The sequence below is a fragment of the Prionailurus bengalensis genome, chromosome A2 (assembly GCF_016509475.1).
Source record: "Prionailurus bengalensis isolate Pbe53 chromosome A2, Fcat_Pben_1.1_paternal_pri, whole genome shotgun sequence".
NCBI classification, from domain to species: domain Eukaryota; kingdom Metazoa; phylum Chordata; class Mammalia; order Carnivora; family Felidae; genus Prionailurus; species Prionailurus bengalensis.
This window is the reverse complement of record NC_057348.1, coordinates 143,497,133-143,509,969: the sequence shown is the minus strand read 5'-3', so window position 1 is coordinate 143,509,969 and position 12,837 is coordinate 143,497,133. Positions and strand designations below refer to the sequence as shown.

At 50.0% G+C, this 12,837-nt stretch overlaps 1 protein-coding gene across 4 annotated transcripts in view; it reads left to right on the top strand.

Moving 5' to 3' along the window:
* Positions 1-10,011: 10,011 nt before the first annotated feature.
* GRM8 (glutamate metabotropic receptor 8) overlaps positions 10,012-12,837 on the top strand; it is a 774,850-nt gene continuing 772,024 nt past the window's right edge. For 2 of the 4 annotated variants that reach the window (XM_043589415.1, XM_043589416.1), the window contains exon 1: positions 10,016-10,458. The gene's annotated coding sequence lies outside the window, so the exon portion shown is untranslated. Of the gene's footprint in view, positions 10,459-10,804; positions 11,137-12,837 lie in introns of those variants that run through there. The other 2 variants (XM_043589418.1, XM_043589417.1) reach the window with 2 other exon arrangements.

Sequence of the window (12,837 nt, the reverse complement as noted above, 5' to 3'; positions counted from 1 at the left end):
CACATGCTGCCAAAACAGTATCAGAATTGAGGTGAAAAGCTTAATTTTAGGCTTTTGAGAACTAGGCCTTTTTCTTTTCTTCAAAGTCTGAGATCAAACTGTTGCTTATCATCTTTTGTTTTTTTCACTGCTGCCAATAAAACTCTTTACTGCCATTCATCAGGATGTAACAATATATTTGCAATATAGATTACTGGAAACAGTTTAACCTAAGTCTCTCTTTGTACTGACTTTATAGTGTAAGATATTTTGAATCCACAGGTCACATGCAAAGATTTTAAATTTAGTTCAGATTTGATGGTCATGCTAATGTCCAGTTGGGAATCTTAGACTTAAAAAAAAAAGACCCCTTTCCTCTCAACTTTGCTATTTTATACTCAAGCATAACCAAAGAGATTCAACCCACTATTATGTATGGTTTGATGTAGGGACTTGAAAACTTTTTTTTATCAAGTGTCAGAGAAAGTAGTAAAAAGTCTATAGAAGGTTACACAAATTAAAAATAGTAGAAACAGGGGTTTTTAAAAAATAACCATCTGTTAAGGTTTTTAACTTAGAGCAAGGAACAGGAAATTCTATTCTTGAAGTATTAATATATAATAAATATCCTTTTCTTCTGTAATAAGGTCACTTAAAGAGTAAGGACTGAAAGAGAGAAAAAGAAAGACAAGAAGAAAGGAAGTGGACAGAGAAAGGGTAGAATTAAGAGGTAAAGGTAGAGAAGGCTGGAGAGGGAAAGGAGGGAAAAATGAGCAAGTCCTGGATACAGGGATGGAGATTTTGAATATGGGAATACGGATCCCTGTTCTGATCAACCGTTAACATGTCCTTGGGGAAAGATTACTCCTTCTCCACCTCTTGTTTAAGTTCTTGTTTTCATATCCCCTTATTGGGACCCGGCCCTGCTCACCAGCTATTATTCTGCACACAGTTCCCTCTCCTGCCCTTCCCCAGGCCCAATACCCTGTCTCACTGCTCCCCTTGGCTGTTGGACAGCCCTCCCTGTCTGCAGCCTGCATACCTGCCTGTGCCACCACTTACTTCCCCACTGGAAAAACTGCACCCAGAACTTGCCCCTGGAAATGCTCCTGGATTCTGCTTTTCTATCTCCAGCTGGGAAATCCTCCCTCACTTCTAATTTAAGGCAATAAAACCCCAGATGGCTAGAGTCTTTCCCAGAGCTTCATTTTCCCTCCTCTCTCGCCTTCCCTCTTTGATTCCTTTTCTGCTTCCTTTCCTGCCTCCCTCTTAGTTTGAAATGGGAAAAAAGATGAAGAAGTGCAATAATTCTTCCAAACGATGAACATGTTTTTCACTCTTCTTCCCTCCAATGAAGCTACCAGTAGGTATCAGAAAATGGAAGAAGTGAGAAGGAAGGAAGAAAAGGAGAAAATAGAAAGTAAGACTGCTGTTGGGTACAGGGGTACAGGCAGGAGAAATCCGTTAGTTTTGTGACCATCCAGAAGAAAAATAATAAAATTAAAGCTGTTACAAAGCAGTGGAATCTCTGCCCACTGTTGTTTCTCTTCTTCAAAAACATATTCCCTCCCCACCGGGCATTAAATACAATAATGTATTAACACTGTCAGTTGCAGAGTTTATACAGTTATAAATGGTAGATGCTGTCCCTTGCTTAACAACTGCTCTGAATGCCTCATGGCGCCATGGAGCCACGGGCAGGCATATTCAAAGCTCTGCAAGCCTCACTGTAATAAGATCTTCAAAGCAACAATGCCTGTAGTAGGCAGACTTCTAAGATGGCTGGCTCCTGGAAGATTCCTGCTTCCTGGAGTTTGTGCCTTTGTGCAGTCACCCCCTTTGAGTGGGGGTTGAGTCACCTAGTGACTCACTTCTAATGAACAGAAGAATAATGGCAAATGTGATGGGATGACACTTCTAAGATTAGGTTACAGAAGACTGTTTCTTCTATCTTGCTGGCATTCTCCCGATTTCTCTCTCACTTGCTCACTCTGATGATCTATTTGCCAAGTTGTCATCTGGTTTGTGGAGAAGTTCATGCGGCAAGGAATTTAGGGGTAGCCTCTGGCCAACAGCCAGCAAGGAACTGAAGCTCTCAGTCCAACATCCCACAAGGAACTAAATCCTGCCAACAACCACTGAGTAAGCTTGGAATGCAGATCCTGTCCCAGTCAAGTCTTGAGATGGCTAAGGTCTCAGCCAACACTTTGCAGCCTTGTGAAGGAGTCTGAGCTTGAGACTTATGTAAGCCAGGCTTGGATTCCTGAGCAGTAGGAATTGTGAGATAATACATATGTGCTGTTTAAAGCTGCTAACTTTTAGGGTAATTTGCCATACAGTTGTAGATACCTACTATGCTGCCTTGTAAAACTGGGTTCTTGTGGTATCTCTGTACACCTGAGTGAGGTTCATGATTTGCTTACCTAATAAGCCACATTTTTGTACTTGAAAATAATGTGTTAGTAAGATTCTTTTGGGCAATGGGAAAAGGAAGGTCATATTTCCTAGAAGCTCTGGGATATACTCTTTTCTTCTCTACCCATCCTTCCTAGACCAGCTTGGTCCTATCTTCTCAAACTCTTAGAGCACCCTGTTTTGACCTATATAGTTTAGCTGTTGGTTGTTTGTTTTCCTACATTTTCTATTACATAGGCTAAACTATGTCATTGTATGATGTAGTGGCTGTAACTTTGTAGTTTCCTGGGTCAAGTAGTTAATCATGAGTTACTTGATTATTAGCCTTGGAAAGAATCAAATAGCTTATCTGGATGCATTATTGTATAATTTTATTTGGTTATTACTTCCCGGTCAGTTGGTAAGTAGCAAAACAAGCCAAAACATCCTGTCACTGGGAGTCTCACGAAACTAATGCTCATTTCTGACATCAAATTGTCACAAGAAGTTTTTGTTACAAATTTAAAGCCATATGAAATGTAATACAAGTTGTTTCTTGGACAGAAGCAACCAGTAGCTAACATTTATGTTCTTTCTGTTTGCCAATCATTGTTTTAAGTGTTTTTCTTATCGGAACATAGGTTTCTGAGATTCAGATCAAAAATTTAATGAATAATTAAAGAGTAAGGTTTCAATAGTTTTTAAACCTAGCAAACTGAAATATAAGACTCAAAGTCACATTAGGGATTGAGTTACAGCCAGCAATTTTTACAGAGTGATTTGAAAATATGGTCTATATTAAGCTTTCCCTATATAGCCTTGGAGGGAGCTAAGGTGTGTGTGTGAGGAGTGATGGTAGAGGACTGGGAGGCAGAGGTGGTGCAGGTGGTGGTGTAGTCAGTGCTGGTGGTAGTGATGCAGGTGGAGGAGGCCATGGCGGGGTAGGTGGTAGTGATGGAGGAGGAGGCAGGGGGTGGTGGGGCAGTGGTGGTGGTATGAATATTTGATTCTTTCCAAGGTTAACAGCCAAGTAACTCATGTTCACTTACTGTATGCCCAGGGACCCAAATGAAGATACTGCTACTACACCATGAGAGAAAACAGTCCAGCTTGATAGAGGTGCGATAAGAGAAAAATGCATTAGGAGCACTTGGGTGGCTCCGTTAGGTAAGTGTCTGACTCCTGATTTTGGCTCAGGCCTTGATCTCATGGTTTGTGAGTTTGAGCCCCATGTCAGGCTCTATGCTGGCAGTGTGGAGCCTGCTTAGGATTCTCTCTTTACCTCTCTCTCTCTGTCAAAATAAAGAAACAAACATTTTTTAAAAAGAGAAAAAAACGCATTAATATAAACAACAGCTAAATTGTGTGGGTCATATTAGGGTGTTCTAGAAATTTGGGAAAGGTTTTTGAGGAAAAGATAGGACCTCGCTGGTCCAAGAAGGATGAGTGGAGATGAAACACTGAGCATGTTTCCGTGCCAGGAAATATGGATCCCTTTCCCCAGCAAGTTCAAAAGAATATATATTTTTTGATACTTGAAGGAGATCATATAAGAGGAAGTGAAAAGCAATTCTCTTATCAGTAATAGTCTCCTTGGCTTGAAGATGTCTCTGGACCCAGTAAGTGGCTATTCAGGGAGGAGGCAAACACTGCAATGTGCTACCTTTTCCTTCTCTCAGGTCAGGCTATGCCAGAGATAGGGAGGATTGGGCTTGGGAAGGGCATGGATGTGGCCCTATGCCTCTGAGTGCACAAATGTTACTAAGGAGGGGCATGTAACCACGCTGAAGTGGTTCTTGGAGAAGCAGGGATATTGCTCTCTTGTGTCTCCTAGGTTAGTGGGGACACACTTTGCCACGTCCACTTATTGGTTCATAAGCTTGGGAGTTCCCTGGGTGAAATCTGAAAGTGGTCCCCATTAGCAGGGGGCAAGGAAGCCTAAGAAAGAGGCAGAGCACTCCAGATTGTAGGTGGGAGGTGTAACAAGCAAGAGAACTTATGAGGCTTGTCTTGGGTGGTTACAAGTAGATCTCGGTGCCCGCATGCCAGAATCTTAAAATTTATACAGTGGCCTTAATGGGGTTCCATCACATATCCAGTCCAGATGGTCTCAACAACACATTACTCTCTCAAGGCTGTGTCCTTGAAACAGCTGCCAGCGTGGAAATAGTAGGCAGAATGAACATTCCAAGGATAGGGGAAAGGGTAAGGAACCACTGATTGCCTGGGTCCAGCTCATGGGTCAAAAGCAGTCATGTTCTTCCAATGACCTCCTCCAATACCACTTTATTAGTTAGAATAACAGCTAAGCGCTACAACAAATGAATCCTCAAATTTCAGTGACTCGACACAGTGAAAGTTTCTCACTCACCTGACAATTCAGTGTGGATGTTTTCTGGTAGGCAGGCAGCATTCCTCAACTTGGCAATTTGAGGCCTCAGGGCGCTTCCATCTTGAGCTGCCAATCTTAGAACCATGGAGGTCTCTGCCTCTACCTGGAAGAAGGGGAAAGAGAGGCTATGGAAGCATCTGCATGTTAATTTCCTCAGCCTAGAACTGGCACACATCACTTCAGTTCACTGTACAATGAGATACCTAACAACAGCTAGGTGCAAGGGAGGTGGGGAATGCTGTGCCTGTGAGTGGTGTGTGTGTGTGTGTGTGTGTGTGTGTGTGTGTGTGTGTGTGTATGTGGTAGCTCCTTTCTGGTGACAACACTACACTATTGATAGAGGAGCATGAATCTTAGTTGAACAGGTGGCTGTCTTTCCATCCCCACATTACAGGTAAAAATTGATATATAGAAATGTTAAAAGTTCAAGATGTTATGACTTCTCTATCAGCAGAGTTAGGGCTGAAACTTAGCCTCTTTTCCTCAGAAAACACTGATGGAACCACCTCAGTTTAAAAGGAGTTTTAAAAGACAGGACAAGGAGCTTCCGTGACCATGGACAGATGTGGACAGCACTAAGGTCTGCCTCCTTAGGCCTTGCAAGTAGCTTTTTATATATTTAAACACTGCCTGCTGATTGTGTGGAGAATGCTTTCCTAAAAGCGGTATATTTCAAATTCTAGTAAAAACATCAGAATCACCTGGAATGTTTGCAAAACATACACATCCTCTGGCCTTATCTCAGTGAGTCTGATGCATACAGCTCTGGATTGGGCCCAGGAATCTGTACTTCTCCCTGGCTCCCTGGTGATTCTGAGGCAGGTGGTCCCTGGACCTCATGTGGAGAGACATTGCCTTGATCCATGTAAGCTTTGTGTGGTTTTCCTAATAGCAGATGTTGCAGATGCTGTCACCTGCTATATTTTCTCAGACTTCTGGATTACACGCTGCCTGCCTGCTAACTGCCAGCACCTGCATTTCTTTGCCGGCGGGCTTTACCTGGCCTCTGGAGGCTGGCTGCCACCCATGTAGTAGGCTGAAATTGCTGGAAATTAATACCATCTGTGAGCGGTTCTTAGCAACAAAGGACAGGAGTGGGTGTATAGCCTCTTTACCCCTTGGTTGGGCAACTCAGGTGTGTGTTCTACCCTGGCTTCCAGAGTTCTCCACTGGTGTTAAGTTCCACGGGCCCACAGTGGTCACTGGCTCAATAATGCACCCTTTATTGGCTCACTTCCCCACCTGATTACTGGGGCTTCCTTCACCTCTTCAATAAACTACTTGCCCTTGAATCCTTGTCCCAGATTGTGCTTCTGGGGGAACCCAAATGAAGCCAGTTAGGGACTCATGTGCACTGGGCCATAGGTACCATTTCAGGAAATCCCTCCCATGACTCCTGCACACAGGTGTGAGCTGACTGTGAGGGTGAGGGGCACATCACTGTCATGAAGCTCATTGGCCTGATCAGTGTCACATGTCTGATCTTGCTTCCATAGCCAGTGCTTTAATAAACTGAGCAAAACCAACATGATACACTTACCACCACCTGCAGATGGTTTAGCAAGAAAAATATCGTCTTAGTTTCCGAAAGAAACAAATCCCATTCCCACTTTCCCCTGTCAGTTTTGCTCCATGTGGGAGCTTCATGCTGTCAATATTCCTCCTGGGTGAGTAGCCTGCAAAGGTTCCGAGTCTTAATGATTACCCCAAAGCAGATATTGTGGCATAAATCTCCATGTGTGGAATACATATCACAGCTTGAGTTAAATGGACCCCAAACATATGGCATTGTTTTTTGCATTTTCTAACACATGGGCAGTTTCTCACATTTTAAATCAACTGAAAATGAGAAGATTATAGGCAAATCTTCTTGGAGGATTAACCACCAGGAAATATATTTGGCTTGCATAAATATTTGGGGTGGGATGGATGATGAGGTCAGACACCTTCCGCAGATACATTTCATATGCTATGTGATAGCCCAAGGAGAGACTAGGTGGATGACTCTGGAATTACCTGCCATCTGGACTGTCCGGGCTTTAGACACTTTCCTCGTACACAGGCTGCAGCAGAGGGCAAGCAGAGCCATGGGGTTTGAGCTTGATGAATGGGGGTTGGACAGTCTAATGCCTTTTTTGTGTGAATGTAACTGACAGGGACCAATGACTCGTGGAGATGCCCTCTCTTCCTCTGCCCTGATGCTGCTGTCAGTCTGGGTAGATTATAACCTGTGTATGAGCTTATGTCACTTGCTCTGGGGCCACCAAATAAACTCATTGAAAACACTCCGGAAGATGTACAATGGATCTGTTGTCTATTGATCAGATTCCATGTAGAATTGGGATGATGGTTCCATTCTGAGTTTCAAGAATTAAATGTGGTGCAAAACAAATGTTCCCTGGGGGAGATCAATTCTGCTCATCTCTCAGAGGGCTGCACCATAAGAGGCAGCGAGGGGCACCTGGGTGACTCAGTTGGTTAAGTGACTGACACTTGAAGAGGCTCAGGTCATGAGCTCATGGTTTGTGAGATCGAGCTCCGAGTGGGGCTCTGCTGACAGCATGGAGCCTGCTTAAGATTGTCTCTGTCTCTCTCTCTGTCTCTCTTTCTCTTCCTGCCCCTGCCCCCTGCTCATGCTTTCTCTCTCTCTCTCTCTCTCTCTCAACATAAAAAAAGCAACTTAGTCGTGCTTATTAAAAAAAATAGAGGCAGTGATGTGCCTGTAGGACAGCAGTTCTCCGCAGGTGACAATCAATAGGCAAAGGAGCAAAGTAGGCTCATTAAGCATTTCTCCCCTGAGCAGCTCACTTAGCCTTGCCAGGCCTCCAAAGCCACAACCAGCTGTGCTCGCCTCATTTCTGAAATGGGCCCGCCAGAGTGCCAGGGTGCTGTCCTCCCTGCCTGCCCTGGCGCAACAATCTGCTGGGCCCACAGCCGGCCTTTAGCAGACCTTGGAGATCATGGTGTGGTCAGCCCCTCCGTGGGCTCAGAACATCTTTAGGCTTGCTCTCCCTGCCCGCTCCTTGATGTCTCCATCCTCCAAGTGTATTAACGCACACATAGTAAAGGGTTTAGTTTAGAGACAGACTCCTACACCCGCGTTACCTGTGATAACTGCTAAGACGTACATCACTGGTCTGCGGTTTGGGGTGGGGTGGCCTGTCTACTACAGAAATCAGGCTGCTGAGAAGGCACACTTCTGGAAGAGAAGGAGGGAGTCCTGCCTGTTGCTAAGAAAGTCTCCCCTAGGGGCGCCTGGGTGGCGCAGTCGGTTAAGCGTCCGACTTCAGCCAGGTCACGATCTGGCGGTCCGTGAGTTCGAGCCCCGCGTCAGGCTCTGGGCTGATGGCTCAGAGCCTGGAGCCTGTTTCCGATTCTGTGTCTCCCTCTCTCTGCCCCTCCCCCGTTCATGCTCTGTCTCTCTCTGTCCCAAAAATAAATAAATGTTGAAAAAAAAAATTTAAGAAAGTCTCCCCAGATTCATGTGCCGACATGTGACTGAGGAGCCTAGCCAGCCCCTAATCTGATCTTTGTATCAGGGCTTCTCCCAACACCTCCTCTGCTCCAGGCCGCACAGCCTGCTGGTCACTCCCTTCAAGGCTGTGCTATACATTCAGAGTGAATTGAGGCTCCCTGTATAGCAACTTGAGGACGGGGACCCAGCCTGCTTTCTCCACAGCCGCCTTCTTCCCTCCAGGTGTTTGTGATCATAAAATAATGGTTCTACAATCACATCGTCCTCACGTGAAGATGGGAGAGGGATGGGAAGGGAAGGCAGGGAAAGGGGAAAGAGTTCTGCGTTGGTAACCTGTAGACTTTTCATAAAGCCACAAAGAGGGTGGCTTTATGAAACAGGGAGGGACAGCTGTCTCCTCAGTGGAAACTTCACACGCCAATGCAAGTTTTGGGAAAAGCAACAACCCCCTGGAGGAAGTGTGTGTGGGGTTTGGAAGCCAGGCGGCTTTGATTTCTGGCTCTAGTACTTTCCAGCTGTGTCTCTGAGCCTTGGCTCCCTTCTGCGTCTGTAGAGTGGACTTAATAGATTATCTCGATCACCTCACGGAGTCGGTGTGAGAATGAAAAGAAGCCGGGACAGGATAAGCAACATAACAGGATACTGCAAGGTACTTGCGTTGCTCATGAAGTTCCTTACGCTCGGGAAGTTGAAATTCCTTGCAGGGGTGCCGACCGGGGGAAGCGGGGCTGCCTCGCACGGGTCTGTCCTCCCCTTCTCCTTCCTCCCTATCGCCCGCCGGCGGGTCTCGCGTCCCGGAGCGTTGCCACGCCGCCCGCTGGGCGGCGGGGAGAGGCTCGCCTGGCGGCCTGGGCGCGAGCCCCGGCCTGGGGTGTCGGCTGCAGTGGCGCGCGGCCGCCTCTAGATGGAACTTTCTCACCAACACAAGGCGGCGCCGACCGCCGCTCCCCCGGCGCCCGGCGGCCAGGGGCTCCCGCTCGCGCGCGCCCGGGCAGGTGCGCCGAGCCTGGGCGATAACTCAGGGGAGGGCCGCCGGACTGTGCACGTAGAGCCCGCGGGTTTCCCTCGGCTGGAGGCGAAGGGAATCCCGAGGTTCCCCCTCAGAAGCCGAGGAGCCGCGCGGCGCGGCGCCTCAGGAGTTTCCCGCCCCGTATCTGCGGCTGCTAGAATCGGCTCCATAGCACGACGGTCCCCGTGACCGCCCGCGCCCCCCTCCTGCGCAGTGCCCGCAGCGGGACCGTCTTATGTCCATGCTCGAGCTCCTGGGGCTCGGTAGAAGGCGGCCCCCGAAACCCTCGGGGGCGGGGGTGGGGGAGACGATCGCCGGAGCTGCGGGCAGGACTAATGGCCGAACGGCAGCGCCGCGTGAGGTAAACTTTGCAGGGGAACCGCGCGGCTGGCGGGCTTTACTTTGAGCATCCCCGAAAAGAAAGCGTGTGGCGGGACACTCGCCATCGACCACGTATTCTTCCCGGTGACCCTTTTCGGAGCTGTGCTCCTCGAGGCGGACCCCAGGCTCGCGGTCCTGACTCCAGGCTCCGCGTGGCCGTCGTGCGGCGCCTTCCCGCGCGGGTCCGGGCTCGCCAGGCAGTCGGAGCTGCTCAGCTCCCTCACAGCCATATTCCTCCTTCCATCCGCCCGCGCTTCCACCCTCCCCGCCACTCCCCACCCCGTCTTTGAGTCCTCCCTTTTTTTGTTGGGGGCGGGGCGGGTGGGGGTGGGTTTTTTTTTTATGAGAACTATTGACATTGCTGGTCCGGGCGTCTCTGCGGGCTGAGGTGATGTAGCGCGGAGGGGAATCCGTCGGCCGAGCGTCCCTCTCCCTGCCCGCGCCGGGGCCGCTCGGAGGCGCCGAATTCCAGGGGGCTCCCGCCCCTCGGGGTTCCTCCTCCTGCCTCTGGAGGTGACGGGTGGGCGCGAAGCGATTGGCGATCCCGGACGCGATCCCGGCCTTGGCTCCCCGCGCCGCGCCGGGTGAATGGCCGCGGGCGGAGGATCGGGAGGCGCCGGGCGCAGACCAATCGCGGCCGCCGGTGGGAGTATTTGTTATTCACATGGAAGACACTTGGCGCCGGCCGGGCCAGCTCAGCCCCCTCAGCCCAGAGACCAGCCACAAGTGCGGCCGCGGTGCTTGCCTCACGCGGCGGCCGTGGCGGCGCTGACATGGAGCTGCGGGCCCCCCGCGGGCTTCCTCGCCGCGCCCTCTGCGGGGAGCAGGGTAAGACGCGCCGAGCGGCAGAGAGAGGAAAAAGCGGAGCAAGTGCCGAACCACGGGAAGAAACGCCCCCCACCCCCACCCCCGAACTCCCCCCAGAGATGGTGCTGGCGGAGAGAGGAGATCCCCGCTGCTTTATTCCCCTTCCCGTTTTCTCCTTTAACACCGTTCAGGGGACAGCCAGCCAGGTGCACCGTTTCTTCTCCGATCACTTTGGTGATTTGTTTTTCCTGGGCACAAGTACACGGCCTTGCACACCGGAGTCGGGGAGAGAAGTGGCGGGCGGAGGTGACGGGAACTGGGGGCGAGGGAGACTGGGCGCCAGGGGGCGAGGGGCTGGCCGGGCATTGGAGCTTGATTGGGTATCTGTTGAGTTTACGTTGCAAAGAACCAGGCAGCTACTACCCCTCTAGTCCGCCCATGATGACATTCCAGTGAAGAGGTTCAGGAAAGAGGAAGGCTTAGCTGGGAACTCCCAAGGCTTGCAGATGTGATGCCCCAAAAGTTTAGTCGGCGAATGAGAGACTGAAGGGTGTCGGTTAGGGGGCAGGAGCGTCTCGGGTGCTCTGCTGGGGCGCGCGGCGGCAGGATTTTAAAGCGCTCTTCCTCGGATTGCCTGCCCTGGGTGACCCCCTGGACCTGCCCTGGCGGAATCCGGACTTGCCCCGCCGAGATGACGAGGTACCTCCGTTCTGCAAATCTGGCGGGAGGGATTTCCGAAGTTAGAGGCTTCCGGGATGAGTTGGGGTAACCCCCGCCTTCTTGAGAGTGGGGCTGGACGAATGTCTACCCATCATCCAGGGAAGACGCGAGTCGCGGGAGAAGCCGGGTGGTTTGGGGTTCTCCAGAGCCCCTCCATCCCCGCACTTCTGCCTTGACTTCGTGTTCTCCGAGTTAGCCCGACGAGGTTGGGATTTCCGCGGCCCCCCTTTTGTGGCTTTTGGGAAAACACTGGAGTTCCCTGTCCTGTGGGGGGGGGGGCGGTGAAGGAGGAATGGTCTCTAGGATCTTGAGTTTAAAAAGCGAAGGCAAATGCGCCCGACAGCTCCTCCGAAGCACCTGAAGCCAGCGTGGCCCCAGTTTCGCGCGGGCCCGCGCGGGCAAGCCAGGTGGGGCGTGGGGTGGGGGGGAAGGCGCTCCCGGCCGAGCCGCGCGCGGAGGCTGGATCCCCCCGGCGCGCCCGGGGGCTGGGGCGGCGCCGGAATACCCCGGCGGCGCGGGAAAGGCAAGAGAAACCCGGTACTTCCAAGGCCCTGGGCTCTACCGGGGGCCCGGGTTCAACAGCCTAAGGAACTGAGAAGAAAGAGGAAGATGCAGCTGGAAGTGGCGAGCGGGGGCGGGGTGAGTGGCTGCAGGCTGAGATCTAGGTAGAGACAGAGTCGGAGGTAGAGAACCCTCTGAGCCACGCCAGTAGCGAGCCCATCTGCTCTGCCAAGCAGCTCAGAGATCCCTTGAGGTTCGTACAGTTGGTGAAAATATAACAGAATCACACACGCACACACACACACAACCAAAAGCAAACAAAAAACCCGTCTGTATGACATGCTCCTTTGGTGCACATGAAATGCAGAGGGGTGTGAGAGTTGCCCAATTGCGCAAGACGGCACCCCCACGCTTCCCTGAAGAATTGTTTCCCTAGTGGCCCAAACTGCAGGGCCTGGGGTCAGACAGTGTCTGTGCTCCCGGGATGGTGGGGGTGAAATTAGACCCACCAGCCAGCTACAGTAGCCCAAACCCCTCAGTCCCCGAAGCTAGTCCTTCTTGGGAAGGGAATGCCCTGTTTGCCATTTGAGGGTGATCCTTTCCCACAGACCTGATGGCATGGGAGTCTCTTGGACACCCAGGAGGACGCTACGATCTGGGCCACTACCGCGATTGAGCACAAAGCCAGAACTGGAAAACAGGGTTGGTGGTGGAGATATTGACAAGAAGTATCATAAACAGTAGAAATGCGTTCTGATAATAGCTTGTATTTTGCTGGAAAGAAAAAAAATATAAGAGAAAAGAGCCACCAGCAGGTAGATCTTGGATAAACAGCTTATTGCACTTGACTGTAATTTCCATTTTCCGTTATGAAATTGTTTGTCAATAATTGCAAATGGCTACAGAAACCACTTTAGTTTACCTCGGTCACTTGCTTGTGAATAATGTCTTGAAAAATCTCTGTAGGAGACAGAATCAGCTGTGTGAAATTCATTGCTTGGTTCTTGAAAATATGTGATTTGATAATTTTGAAGAGAAAAGCCTTATCCATCAGGGAAAATGAAGTAAGAGTTTTAGATGTCATTTTCCTATTTCAGAGTCAACTACAGGTTGCATCATACCTGAGATAAAGAGAGAGCTTTCTTGCTTTTAAATCGTGAATATGGGAAGCAATAGCTC